This window comes from Crinia signifera, chromosome 12 (genome assembly GCF_055691185.1).
Source record: "Crinia signifera chromosome 12, ASM5569118v1, whole genome shotgun sequence".
NCBI classification, from domain to species: Eukaryota; Metazoa; Chordata; class Amphibia; order Anura; family Myobatrachidae; genus Crinia; species Crinia signifera.
Window position 1 is genome coordinate 20,395,600 of NC_139228.1, and position 13,525 is coordinate 20,409,124.

General features: G+C 47.5%; 1 long non-coding RNA gene across 1 annotated transcript in view; it reads right to left on the reverse strand.

The window, feature by feature from the left end:
* The window catches only part of LOC146050445 (uncharacterized), a 31,978-nt gene that overhangs the window by 1,712 nt on the left and 16,741 nt on the right, over positions 1 to 13,525 (reverse strand). The window contains exon 2 of the long non-coding RNA XR_014466310.1: positions 8,223 to 8,262. This is a non-coding gene — a long non-coding RNA (uncharacterized LOC146050445). The remainder of the gene's footprint in view (positions 1 to 8,222; positions 8,263 to 13,525) is intronic.

Sequence of the window (13,525 nt, forward strand, 5' to 3'; positions counted from 1 at the left end):
TCATGTATAAAACATGGGCAATCATTTACACTGCAAAACAGGTCTGATTTTGCAGTGTGAAGGATTGCCGCTTTAAAAAACCCTGGAGATTTCTTACCAAATCTCTCACTTTCTGAATCTCTCATCCTGTTATATCTCACCCCTGGTGTCTGCTAATATCAGTATTACGCTGGGTACACAGATATATCTACAGACGGATCGGGAATTGTGTTCTCAGTACACACAGTGGCGTAGCTTTGTTTGGGGTTCCCCCCCGCCGTTAATGGGGGGGCGTCCCCCTCCCCCGGCTGCCCGTGCCCCCTCCCCCCGGCTGCCCGTGCCCCCTCCCCCCATTGCCGCATGCTTACCTGTCCGCGCGTCCCGGCTCCCATCCTGGCTTCAATTAATTCTATGCAGACGGACCACGATAAAATGGCTGCCCCCATACCGCAGACAGTTTCAGAGAACATTCTGCTTTATGGGGCGGCCATTTTATCGTGGTCCGTCTCCATAGCATTGATTGAAGCCAGGAGGGGACCTGGGACGTGCGGACAGGTAAGCCTGCGGGGGATGGGGGGCGGGGGGATTACTATAGCACCGCAGCCCCCCCCGGCGCCCCCATATGCACAGCGCCCCCCCGCGACCGCGGGGGCTGCGGTGCTATAGCTACGCCACTGCCTACACACAGGGGGTTATTCTGCTTGATTCGCAAGGCTGCGGATTTGCAGACTTGCAAGTCCACCAAACCCCACCTGGTGAATGTCCGGCAGCATGGGTTCAACCGCAAAGGCTGCAAATGGATGGTTAGCATAAACATCCATTCGTATGCTGTGGGTAACCTCCTACATCTTTTCGAAAGATGTGGAAGGTAGCTGCCAGCCCCCACACCCGCGTCACCGCCTCATTACCATGAGAACGCTTGGTGTTCCCATATGGTAATGGGGCTGCCCAGCGCTCCCCACTCGCTGTGTAGGGTGCGTGCACCCACTGAGCAAAATGTTCACAGTGGGTGCTCGCACCCTTTTTCTGCACATGCACAGAAACGTGCATGTGCAGACCCACAACATCGGTCCTCCGTGCGAATGCACGTGAATAACCCCCCACTGTCTGATCCGTAGGGACGGATATTACAATGCACCCGCCCACTGAGCTGCCAATCACCGGCGGCTGTTCTCAGCATGGCTGTACGAGCGGTTGGCAGATTGCCCATACATACAGCATGATGCGCCGATATATCTTTAGATATATCTGGCATTGACTGTGTTGCACAGGTGACGCAATATATCTTTCAATGCCGCCATTCACTGATATATCGCTTATACACACTGACCGATGGATGGTGCACCGATATATTGGCTGTTCAATCAAATGGCCAATATATAGGTCAGTGTGTTCGCACCTTAAGGCAGGTGTAGTACTGCCTTCCGATGTTAGTAGACCGACATCGGAATCCCGACAGCTAAAAAAACACAACTTAAAGGTGCCCTTCTCATTCGTTGTGGTCCATGACCCCTATAGAGCGAGAATAGAACCTGTAGCGAGCCCGCTAAGGGGTTCATAGCGTTGGCCTCCCTGTTGAAGTCCCAGCAGTTGGGATTCCGACGTTGGTCTAATGATAGAACCCCGACCAGGGCCGGACTGGCCATATGGCACTTCTGGCAAATGCCAGAAGGGCCGATGGCCTTGTGGGCCGATTTTGTGCAGCCAGATTTAGCTGCACCCCGCCAGCTGCACAACAATAGCCCCGTAGCTCATGTCACCGAGAGCAGAGCACACAGATGACCAGGAAGGGAGAGGAGAGGACGCTGAGGACGCACCACCCCAGTCAGTAGCAGCACGTTCTGCTTGACCAGTGTTGCCAACTCTGAAACGTAAAACAAGCAACTGATGACCAAAAAACAAGCCCAAAACAAGCCCAATCTAATCCTAAAAAGCCCCAAAACAAGCCCAACTTACATTTGACTATAGATAGGTAGATATTTTACGTATTATTTATACAATCTACATGTAATGTCTTTACAATGATATTTTATCAGCACAAAACTGGCTTTTAAAGAATACTATAACACTTCCTGCTTCGCCCCATTAATGAGGTGAAGCAGGAAGGGACATTGACAAACATCTTGTCTGCCGAAGCGGGCGAACACAAACTTGCGCGCCGACTCCTTCCCCATGGCCGGCTGTACTGGGCATGCGTGAGATCTCGCTACTACCAGCGCAGCCCGAAGCCAGCAGCAGGGACAGTGATGTCACTGTTTTGGGTATAGGGCTTCGTCACCCTGCAGCTGTTGAAGCAGATAGCGGCAGGGGGCGGAACAGTCAGCGCTGTGGACCGTTCATGCATTTACCTTACATAGCGGCCTGTGCACACCAGCTCCTTCTTACATGGGGGAGAAGCGGGATCAGTGCACATAACATGCGCTGATACCCCCTTCTCCCCCATAGAGCGCCTTCATACAACTGCCCCAATATGAGATATTTTACTTTCATTTTTTTCTCTAAAGAAAAATCTCAAGTGAACATTGTCCTTTGTACACACTGAGAGATATTTACCATACACGGTGCGACAGGCGATGTACGTTTTGTACTAGATCGCATGCGTTTTGAATGCGCTGCAATGCAATCTAGTGAGCACATACTTTTTGTGCTGTGCGATGTGAGCGGGATAAATTGTACCATGCGTGGACATCTTAAGAAAAGATAGAACAATCTTACTACAAGCATCATTGCTAAAATCAGATTAGCCCTATGTAATACCCTCACCAGTGACGAGGTGTTAAAATGCAGAGAATATTGAGCCCCAATGGAGGCATGGGATATTGGTTGGCTGGTGACAGAGACACCGTAGTGTCAACTGAGCAATAAAGTTTCCCCTCTTATGCACTGGGGATACAGGGTGCCCGCGGGGAAGGGAGGATAAAAAGGACTGCAGCCGCTGCTGGGGGTTAAACAGCCGACCGGGGGGAGAAAGACTGGAGAGCTGCGCAGTAAAGCAGCGGTGAATAGCGTTGCTGGGGACTGATTTACCGTGTGTGATTCCCGACGGGGAGAACCGGGTCCCAGGGGCGTCCTCTTCTGCGGAGACCGGAGGGAGTAATAGCTGCCGGTGACCGAGTGTCCGGGCCGTGACATTTCGGTCCGCCTGGAGGTGTGACCCCGCTTGTCGGGTGATCCCGGGACTGGCCTGGAAGAAAACCTATAGAGGCGGCGCAGAGCAGCGGAGGTGCGGCCTGCAAGAAAATTGACCTACGGTAGGCAAGCCCTGTTGGGAGGAGTCTGTGGTGACGCACTTAGGCCCTCCCCCCCCTGCCAATGGCTTGGGGAAAGACGATCAAGCCCTGCAACATAATAGCTCATCTATCTTCCCTTGAGAGGGTAATAAAACCATCCCAAGACTTAGTTTTATAGCCGCAGCTTCCAGAGCAGCGCCCAGCTTGAAGACGAGGTACTTATAAAGCCACCTATTCCAGTGACAGAGACAGTGACAGGCATAGGACAGGATGTATGTCACCCACTGTCATAGGACCCGCCTGCACTAGAGAGTGACATTAACTGCAAATAGCAAGGCTAAGAGAATTAGGTGGCGATATATAGAAGATCGGTCCACAGAGTGTAAAGATGCAGGAGCGCCCTATTTAATGTGATAGGGTTACAAAATGAAAGTACAGTCGCAGCAAAGAGCAGACATAGGAATACAGATAGAGGCAGTTGAACTAGTGATCCTTTCCTGTGAAGTATAACAAGTAGCTGTAAAATCCACAGGATATTTGCCAGACAGGAGTCGTACCCCCCCTGTGGGACACTGATCTCAGTTTCTGCAAGTACCAGTCAGGCAGGATAAAGCAAAGCTTCTCATACATTGGAAGGATATAAATTGACACAGGAAGGGTACATTGTTCCTCAACTGTATTTATTAAAGTCTAGCAATCCATTATACCCCGGATTACAGAAGTGTACACTGTAGCGAGAGTATTACTACTTCAGAAAGGAAATGCATTGAGGGTCTCAGCTTGTAGCGTGTGCCTATTACTTTGTTATTTATTGGACTATTCCACAAGACTTATGAGCATCTGTCCACAGAGTGTGTACTGTTATAAGTGTTTTTTTGAATGCATAGGTGAAGATTGTAATTGTGAGGTTATCATACTCACTGTAAATCTGTAATTACTATATTTTATTAGGTGTAGTAATTAATGTACTATTTTAGTCCGTCGGTACCCTCTTATTCTCCATAGATGTTTCTATCCCCCAAATCTGTGTGTATTTCCAGATCAGATCGCTCTTGCCCTAATATGGTCTGCCAGGAAATACCCAGGAAATAATTCACCAAAAGGTTATGTCCCATTACCATACTTTTGTTCCTGCTATCACAGGAGGGTGTTAGCTGAGGGACAATCTTCACAGGGGGTGATCCAATTCCCCTGCTACCAACAGGAAATGTTCACAGGGGGTAATCAGGACATAATGTAATCCGACTATGATTGTGTCTCTACCTTCAGCTCCTTTGTGTCAATACCAGACTTAGTGGAACCCGGCACCACAGGGGGTGATCAGCCCATAACGTAATCTTGTGTTGTATTGTATCTTGCTCTGCATATCCCTGGCCACTTCCAGACTTACTGGAACCGACCCAGCAGGGGGGGCAGCAGCAGATGTACAGCTGGATATTACCTGGGGGGATGTGTCTGACTCTTGAATCCACCAATCAAGATCCACTGCAAGCCCACTTTTGGTTTGTGAACCGTGGGAATTTGAGAAGTTTTTAAAATGACTTGCAGACTAGCCAGGGAGAGATTTGATGGACTGTCCTGGACTAAGAGGTTATGCTCTGTCTAGGTATCGTGTGGACTTATATGCTATCACTGCGGTGTGGGATAAGTGATAGTTTGCCCTGTGGAACTGATCTGGGACTGTGACTATACAAGGACTGTCTGTTTGGGCCTGCTACCCGACAACGTTTATATGCTACCTTTGCCTCTTTTTCCTGTCTTCATCTACTTTCGTGTGCTGTGATAAAAATAAACCATATTTTGGTTTCATCTGCTCGGTGTCTGAGTGATTGAGGAACTCGTACCCTCACATTTGGCGGCAGCGACAGTGGGATCATTCAGACACCAACCATCGAGCACAGAGGACAGAGGATCAGACCATATGTAAAGAAACGGAAAATGCAATAAGGTGATGTTCAGCAAGTGAGCAGGTGTCATTCCTGTGGAAGGGGAAAATGTTTCCAAGGAAAGAAAATCGATGCCTCAAGACCCCTGGAGCGGAGGAGCTCAGGGACGGAGGTTCTTCAGTGTATCGGCAGGCTGGGAAGCCGGATCTGTTATTTATTGTCAGGAAAATGCAGTATATCTGGGAGTACTGGGAAGAAGCTCAGCAGATGGTCAGCGGGTGGAGAGTATCCAGCATACAGGACAAGTTGTGTTACCTGGGGGATGCATTCCTGCACTGTAAAGGTCAGGCCACCTCGTGGAATCTGCTGGGGGAGCCAGAGTTTGTAGAATTCACAGAGGAAGTGATTGCTACAGTTACCCAGATGCTACAAAGAGGACAATATTCTGAGGCTGAAGGACAAGTCCAGAATAAATTGATGCCCCAGATAGAACCAGAGGAAGGGTCTAGAAGGGGGCTACTGCAATCTGGGCAGACAACCGAGGGGTCTGCCACGGAATTAATTGTTACCGCAAGAGAAGGGTCGTTGTCAGGGGGGCCCCTAACTGCCCTTGAAGAAATGAGTATGGAAGAGCTGATAGCAGAATGTCAGCTGCGAGGTATACCCATCCAATTCTGCACTCGCGGGGAAATCCTTCAGCAGATCCTTCTCGATCAGGGAGATCCTACAAAAGCATTTACCGATTATCGGGCATGTATCCTTTATTTCGGTGCACAGCTGAGTGTGTGGGAACAATTGGAGTGTCTGGAGGAGTGCTTTATTGTGGCAGAGGAAGAGGCGATTGATCGCAGGCTCCTGGATACCCCAGCATGGCAAGATCAGTGTCGCAGGGGGCGTGATGAAAGGCACCGCCTGCAACAGCTTCTCCCACAGCCTAGGGGAGAAGCTGCTCAGTGTTCTATACAGGGGAAGGTTATCCCCAAAATGAAGGAAGTGAGGCCTCTGAGCCAGGCACCCCGGGAGGAGCTGCACTACTGCTTCCCTTTTGCTGAGGTGGGAGATGCAGAATTATTAACCTTCTGCCAGGGGATCTATGAGGACTGCGTCCAGGAGGAGATCACCGTGGTTAGAGGAGTATCCGACAACATCCAGGCCACCAGCACACCAGTCACAGATGACGTCGTGTTTCGGGCTGCCCAGCATACTCAGCTGGGGAAGGAGGCTATCGCGGAGAAGGAGGTGTGCGCAGAAGTAGCTGCAGGTGAGCATCTGGCTTTTAAGGGGACAGAGCTGACACAGCCTGTCCTGCAGCCACCAACGGAATTGTTTGTGATGGAGGGTCCCTCCTCAGCCCTGGACATTGAGACCAAATGCTGGACTGAAATTTGCCATGCCCCTAGTTTGGGTTTGGGGGAGGAAGGACATGACGGGGTGGTGGAAGTGCCAGGGCCAGAGCCCCTATATTGGCCTGCTGTTTGGCCCCTGTTCCTTGGGCAAGAGGGGGAGGTGGAAAGTGGTCCCTGCCCCATTGTGCCCGAGGCAAAAGTATTAGTAGGTTACAATGTTGCAGAGGGGGGGTACCCAGAATCCGAAGAAGAGGAATCGCTACATCCCTTGTTAGTTCCAATGTATGACTTAGACTGTAATCATGCCCTTGCTGGTTCTGCAAACCAGCCGCCTTTTACAAGATGGGTTTGGTATGATGTCACCCTGTGGGACTCAGGTGGTAAATCCAAACCCCAGATTCTCTGCTCTGCATCCCGCTATTCCAGGTTGTTATTGGTTCCAGAACAGCTTGGTACCGGGACTACAATAGTAGGGGAAGGAATGTGAGGTTATCATACTCACTGTAAATCTGTAATTACTATATTTTATTAGGTGTAGTAATTAATGTACTATTTTAGTCCGTCGGTACCCTCTTATTCTCCATAGATGTTTCTATCCCCCAAATCTGTGTGTATTTCCAGATCAGATCGCTCTTGCCCTAATATGGTCTGCCAGGAAATACCCAGGAAATAATTCACCAAAAGGTTATGTCCCATTACCATACTTTTGTTCCTGCTATCACAGGAGGGTGTTAGCTGAGGGACAATCTTCACAGGGGGTGATCCAATTCCCCTGCTACCAACAGGAAATGTTCACAGGGGGTAATCAGGACATAATGTAATCCGACTATGATTGTGTCTCTACCTTCAGCTCCTTTGTGTCAATACCAGACTTAGTGGAACCCGGCACCACAGGGGGTGATCAGCCCATAACGTAATCTTGTGTTGTATTGTATCTTGCTCTGCATATCCCTGGCCACTTCCAGACTTACTGGAACCGACCCAGCAGGGGGGGCAGCAGCAGATGTACAGCTGGATATTACCTGGGGGGATGTGTCTGACTCTTGAATCCACCAATCAAGATCCACTGCAAGCCCACTTTTGGTTTGTGAACCGTGGGAATTTGAGAAGTTTTTAAAATGACTTGCAGACTAGCCAGGGAGAGATTTGATGGACTGTCCTGGACTAAGAGGTTATGCTCTGTCTAGGTATCGTGTGGACTTATATGCTATCACTGCGGTGTGGGATAAGTGATAGTTTGCCCTGTGGAACTGATCTGGGACTGTGACTATACAAGGACTGTCTGTTTGGGCCTGCTACCCGACAACGTTTATATGCTACCTTTGCCTCTTTTTCCTGTCTTCATCTACTTTCGTGTGCTGTGATAAAAATAAACCATATTTTGGTTTCATCTGCTCGGTGTCTGAGTGATTGAGGAACTCGTACCCTCACAGTAATATTCACCGGAAGTTAATTATAGGACCTATGAAAGTTATGTTGTGTCATGTAAAGGTGCAGTTTCTAGCTTAAACGGTTAAATGATATAAAGTCATTTTGCATAACCTGTGTACGTTGTAAGGTTATACCCTCTACCAACCTTTTATGTTCAAACATATATGTCGGTAAGAAATGTTAATGCAACATGTTAAAATAGTTTTGGCAAACTTCAATAAGATGCATTGTAGACAATAGCGTATTGTGATCTAACCTGTCAGTATTTAAAAGTCATTGTTGTTAGATTACCCTGTTTCCCGCATAATTATAATAAATCTTTAATTACAAGACCAACCGTCTGTACTTACCTGCAACGAGGAGAAGCATCGCAACGGTGATATCCAGAACCTGAAAAGAGAAAGGTAATCAAGTGTAAGAAGAGAATTGCAGCGCATTACACCTACTGAATACACACAAGCCGCAACATAGATAATGGGAGTCATTACCATTTCTATAAGCCTAGTTCTCACCACGAGGCTGAAGTTGGCTTCTTATTCGGCCAGCTTCTTATTCGAGCTCCAGCTTCTTATTCGAGCTCCAGCTTCTTATTCAGGACAATCACTTTTACAAGGGTTAATGAATCTTGGACCACAAATTTGACTGCAGAAATCAACACAGGGGGGTCACGTACATATGACCCACTAGCAATTTCTTTTGACCAACAAGGATTTGGGCAGAAAATGGGCACAAAAATGGGCATGGGTCCCAGATATAATTTTGAATAAGTAGCTGGTGTCCTGCAAGGGTTAAACAGCGTTGGTCAACAAATATTACACTGAAAACCCGCACAGGGGGGTCACTTACATATGACCCACTTGCCATTTCTTTTGACCAACAAGGATTTGGGCAGTAATAGGGCACTAAATTGGGCATGGGTCCCAGATTTCATAATTTTGAATAAGTAGCTGGTGTCCTGCAAGGGTTAAACAGCGTTGGTCAAAAAATATTACACTTGGAATCCACACAGGGGGGTCACTTACATATCACCCACTTGCCATTTCTTTTGACCAACAAGGATTTGGGCAGTAATAGGGCACTAAAGTGGGCATGGGTCACAGATGTCATCATTTTGAATAAGTAGCTGGTGTCCTGCAAGGGTTAAACAGCATTGGTCAAAAAATATTACACTGAAAACCCGCAGAGGGGGGTCACGTACATATGACCCACTTGCAATTTCTTTTGACCAACATGGATTTTGGCAGAAATAGGGCACTAAAGTGGGCATAGGTCCCAGATTTTATCATTTTGAATAAGTAACTGGTATCCTGCAAGGGTTAAACAGCGTTGGTCAAAAAATATTACACTTGGAATCCACACAGGGGGGTCACTTACATATGACCCACTTGCAATTTCTTTTGACCAACAAGGATTTGGGCAGGAAATGGGCACTAAAGTGGGCATAGGTCCCAGATTTCATCATTTTGAATAAGTAGCTGGTGTCCTGCAAGGGTTAAACAGCGGTGGTCAGCAAATATTACACTGGAAACCCGCACAGGGGGGTCACTTACATATGACCCGCTTGCCATTTCTTTTGACCAACAAGGATTTGGGCAGAAAATGGGCCCAAAAATTGGCATGTGTCCCAGATATCATTTTGAATAAGTAGCTGATGTCCTGCAAGGGTTAACGGCGTTGGTCAAAAAATTTTACACTTGGAATCCACACAGGGGGGTCAGGTACATATGACCCACTTGCAAATTATTTTGACCAACAAGGATTTGGGCAGAAATAGGGCACTAAAGTGGGCATGGGTCCCAGATGTCATCATTTTGAATAAGTAGCTGGTGTCCTGCAAGGGTTAAACAGCGTTGGTCAAAAAATATTACACTTGAAATCCACACAGAGGGATCACGTACATATGACCCACTTGCCATTTCTTTTGACCAGCAAGGATTTGGGTAGAAATCGCGCACTAAAGTGGGCATGGGTCCCAGATTTCATCATTTTGAATAAGTAGCTGGCGTCCTGCAAGGGTTAAACAGCGTTGGTTAAACAGTATGACACTTGAAACCCACACAGGGGGTTACTGACATATCACACACCAAAAATTTTCTATGACCTACAGGCATTGTGGCATCAAAATAGGCAGTAAAGTTGGCATGGGCAACAGATTTGTTTGAATGGACAAAGTAGCTGTAGTTTGCAAAGGTTAAACGGGTCTGGTAATATGTATACCATACATTAGTGTATAATCAGTTTAAATTTGATATACTTTAATATAAATCAGTGGTGCAAGTAATGGGGTGCGGCGTGGTACGGCGTACCTGTAAGAAATATATTGCAGGTCGCCGTACCACTTTCCCCCGACCCGCAGCCGATGCGTTTGCATGCCGGCTCACCTGACAGAACGGAAGCGATATGACAGCCGGGCAGAGAGTGGTGGGCTGCCCGGCTGTCTTCTGAGCAGTCCACGGCTATTTGAAATATTGCCAGCCAATAGGAGATCGCGGCCCGGCAGCCAATCAGGAGCAGCTCCTATTGGCTGGTGACCCAGCGCTATATTTCAAATAACCATGGACCTGATCAGAAGACATCCTGGCTCGTAACATGCCCGGCTCGTGAATCACGAGCCAATCGGACTTGCCGGCACGTCATTTTAAATAGCTGCGCCGTGGAGTCGCAGACAGATGGACCTGCTCTAAGAGAGACATCTGGGTTTCCACTGCTCTGCCCGGCTGTCGCCTTAACCACACAGTGGCGCAATGTATTTTACCCCTAGCACTGTGCATGTTACCCCTGGCACTGTGCATGTTACAACTGGCACTGTACATGTTACCCCTGGCACCGTGCATGGTACAATGCATGAAACCCCGGCATCGAGGAAGAAAACCCTGGCAACAAGCAAGAAACCCCTGGCACTGAGCATGTAAACCCTGGCAATGAGCAAGAAACCCCTGGCACTGAGCATGTAACCCCTGGCATCGTGCAAGAAAACTCTAGCAATAAGCATCTAACTCCTGGCATTGTGCCAGAAAACCCTAGCAATGAGCATGTAGGTAAGTGGCACTTATGTGGCATAATATGTAAGAGGCACTACCGTGTGTGATATATTGTGCAATGGGCATTACTGTGTGTGGCATAATGTGGAATGGGCATTACGGTATGCATAATCCCCTGTCGTACAAAGCCAGGCCCTAAATTCTTTGGTGCACACTATCCTGTTTTTTGGGGTATTGGGTTGTTTTGCACTGTGGGGCATAATTTGCAAAAAGGGTGGCATTATGTGGCCCGCATTATTCTTTTCACAGGTATGTGAGATAGGGCATAAATTTAGAGATTGCAGGGGGTGACAAACACCCTACCACCCACCCCGGCTGTGACATATTGGGGGGGGGGGGGGGGGGAGAGGCGGTGGGGAAGTGTGTTCCACCACATCACCAGGACCACTTTAAGCATTGGTGTGGGGCATAATGTGAAGTGTGCAATACTGTGAGGGACATAATGGGGGAAATTTACTAAGGCTAATACACCTAAAAAATTTGTATAGTAAAATACGAATTTTTAGGAGTATACGTATTTTCAGGATTTACTATCCTGAAAATACGTAAATTTATATTCGTATTTATGGCACATTCGTATTTGTATTTACAAATACGAATGTATACGCCATCGGAAAACCGAGATTTATGTCTTACCTGTTAAATCTCTTTCTTCGAGGACGTCAGGGGCCACAGGGATAACAATGGGTTAAGGAGTGAGGTCACGACCATTCCAGCACCAGAAAGGTTTAAAACTTCTGGACTGCCCACAGACAGCCCTGGCTCCTCCCTCCTATACCCCGCCTCCTAGGCTAGCTTACTTTCAGTTTTTCCCAAAGCCAGGCAGGAGACAAGATAGAAGGAAGAGAAACCCATACAGTAACACATTCAACAAATATATGTGTGTGTGGTTGCTCAACAGAGAAACCATAACTGTGACATGTATTGCTCAACAGAGAAACCATAACTGTGACATGTATAAGTACCTCAACAAAGGAACTTTTAACCAAGTTCACTCACGGAGGAACTATGAACTTCAATACCATGAAGCAGGCGCGGCAGGGAGGGATCCCTGTGGCCCCTGACGTATTCGAAGAAAGAGATTTAACAGGTAAGACATAAATCTCGGTTTCTTCTGCGGCAGACGTCAGGGGCCCCAGGGATAACAATGGGATGTCCTAAAGCAGCCACCTAAGGGTGGGGACGCGCCTGTGCCGCGGCCAGTATATTCTGGCCGAATGCTGAGTTCTGGGAGGCAAACGTAACAAACGCAAAAAAGCGTAAGAAATCGTTGGCAGACGACCAAGTTGCCGCCTTGCCAAGTTGCTCTGCCGTTGCACCACCTGTAAAAGGCCGAAACACACCCACAGATGTAGTGGAATGAGGCCGGACCCCCGCAAGAACCGGGAGTGAGGTGAACAAGGAATCCTGCTTGATAAACGACCACAGATATCGGCTGGCCATAGTCTGCATGGTAGCAGACCAGCCCCTCTTATGAATTCTCTAGTGAATAAAGAGAGAGTCAGATGGCCAAAGTATTCCAGCGTGATGAACATAGACGTGCAAAGCACAGACCATCTCCAGTTGATTGCTGCCTAGGAGAGACCCCCAGCCTACGAAGGGCAGGGATCACTATCTCCTGGATGACCTGAAATTCAGGAACCACCTTGTGAGGTGTAAAGTAACATTTCAAAGAATCCGTTCTATGAGAATGAAAGACCATGAAGGGCGATTGACCTGACAGAGCCTGCCGGGCAGACACTGTTAAAGTTGAGTTGCACACACGCCATTTTAGGATAGTATGGCCGCCATTTTGGTTCGCAGAGTTGCGCAAATAAAGTATACATACCCGAGTCTGTGTGACAAAGTGGACCAGAAGCGCAGCCATACTATTACACATAAATTCATAATACCATACTTACCCCAAATAAAATATAGTTAATTAAAGGTTTAGAGCACTACACATAGTTTAATGAACATTACATACTTCTGTCTGTATAATGTTTGGTATCGTTACGTTATGTTTCTTATGCGCAGTGCTCCGGTCATTGCAAATAATTCGCAATTCATACGGTCCGATAGTTACGGACAAAATCTATATTCCAAGGACTATTTCTGTTAAAATGTGTGTGACAAAAGAATCTAGATATAACTGGTTCTTGTTGCTATTTACAACCCCCGACGACGATGCCAACACACAAAGGACTCCAAAGTTCACTCCCCCTGCACCTATCCAAACCAGGTGTAATACTTTGCCCCAATCACTGAGGACTGGACATTCGAACCCTGACCAATGGGAATGGCCTCTGACCTCCCCATTCTGACCCTATAAGATAGCTGACCCTGGGCGGCCTCGGTCACTTTGGCACTGCTGATATCCCCTCACCAACCCAGGCTATAGTTCTACTTGAATAAAGCGAGCTCCGACCGGACTGCGCTGCGCTATTTCCTTAACGGTAACATTTGTATTCCCCTTTTATGTAATGTGGCTGATTATAATTGTATCTGTTTCTGATTCTTTGTAAGTGTTTTAAAGTACTTATTATTGTTAGACAATTGTATCACGTGTTACCCTGTATTTTCTTCTTTCTGTAATCCCCCTTTGTCCGCTAGGGACTAAATACACTATTTAC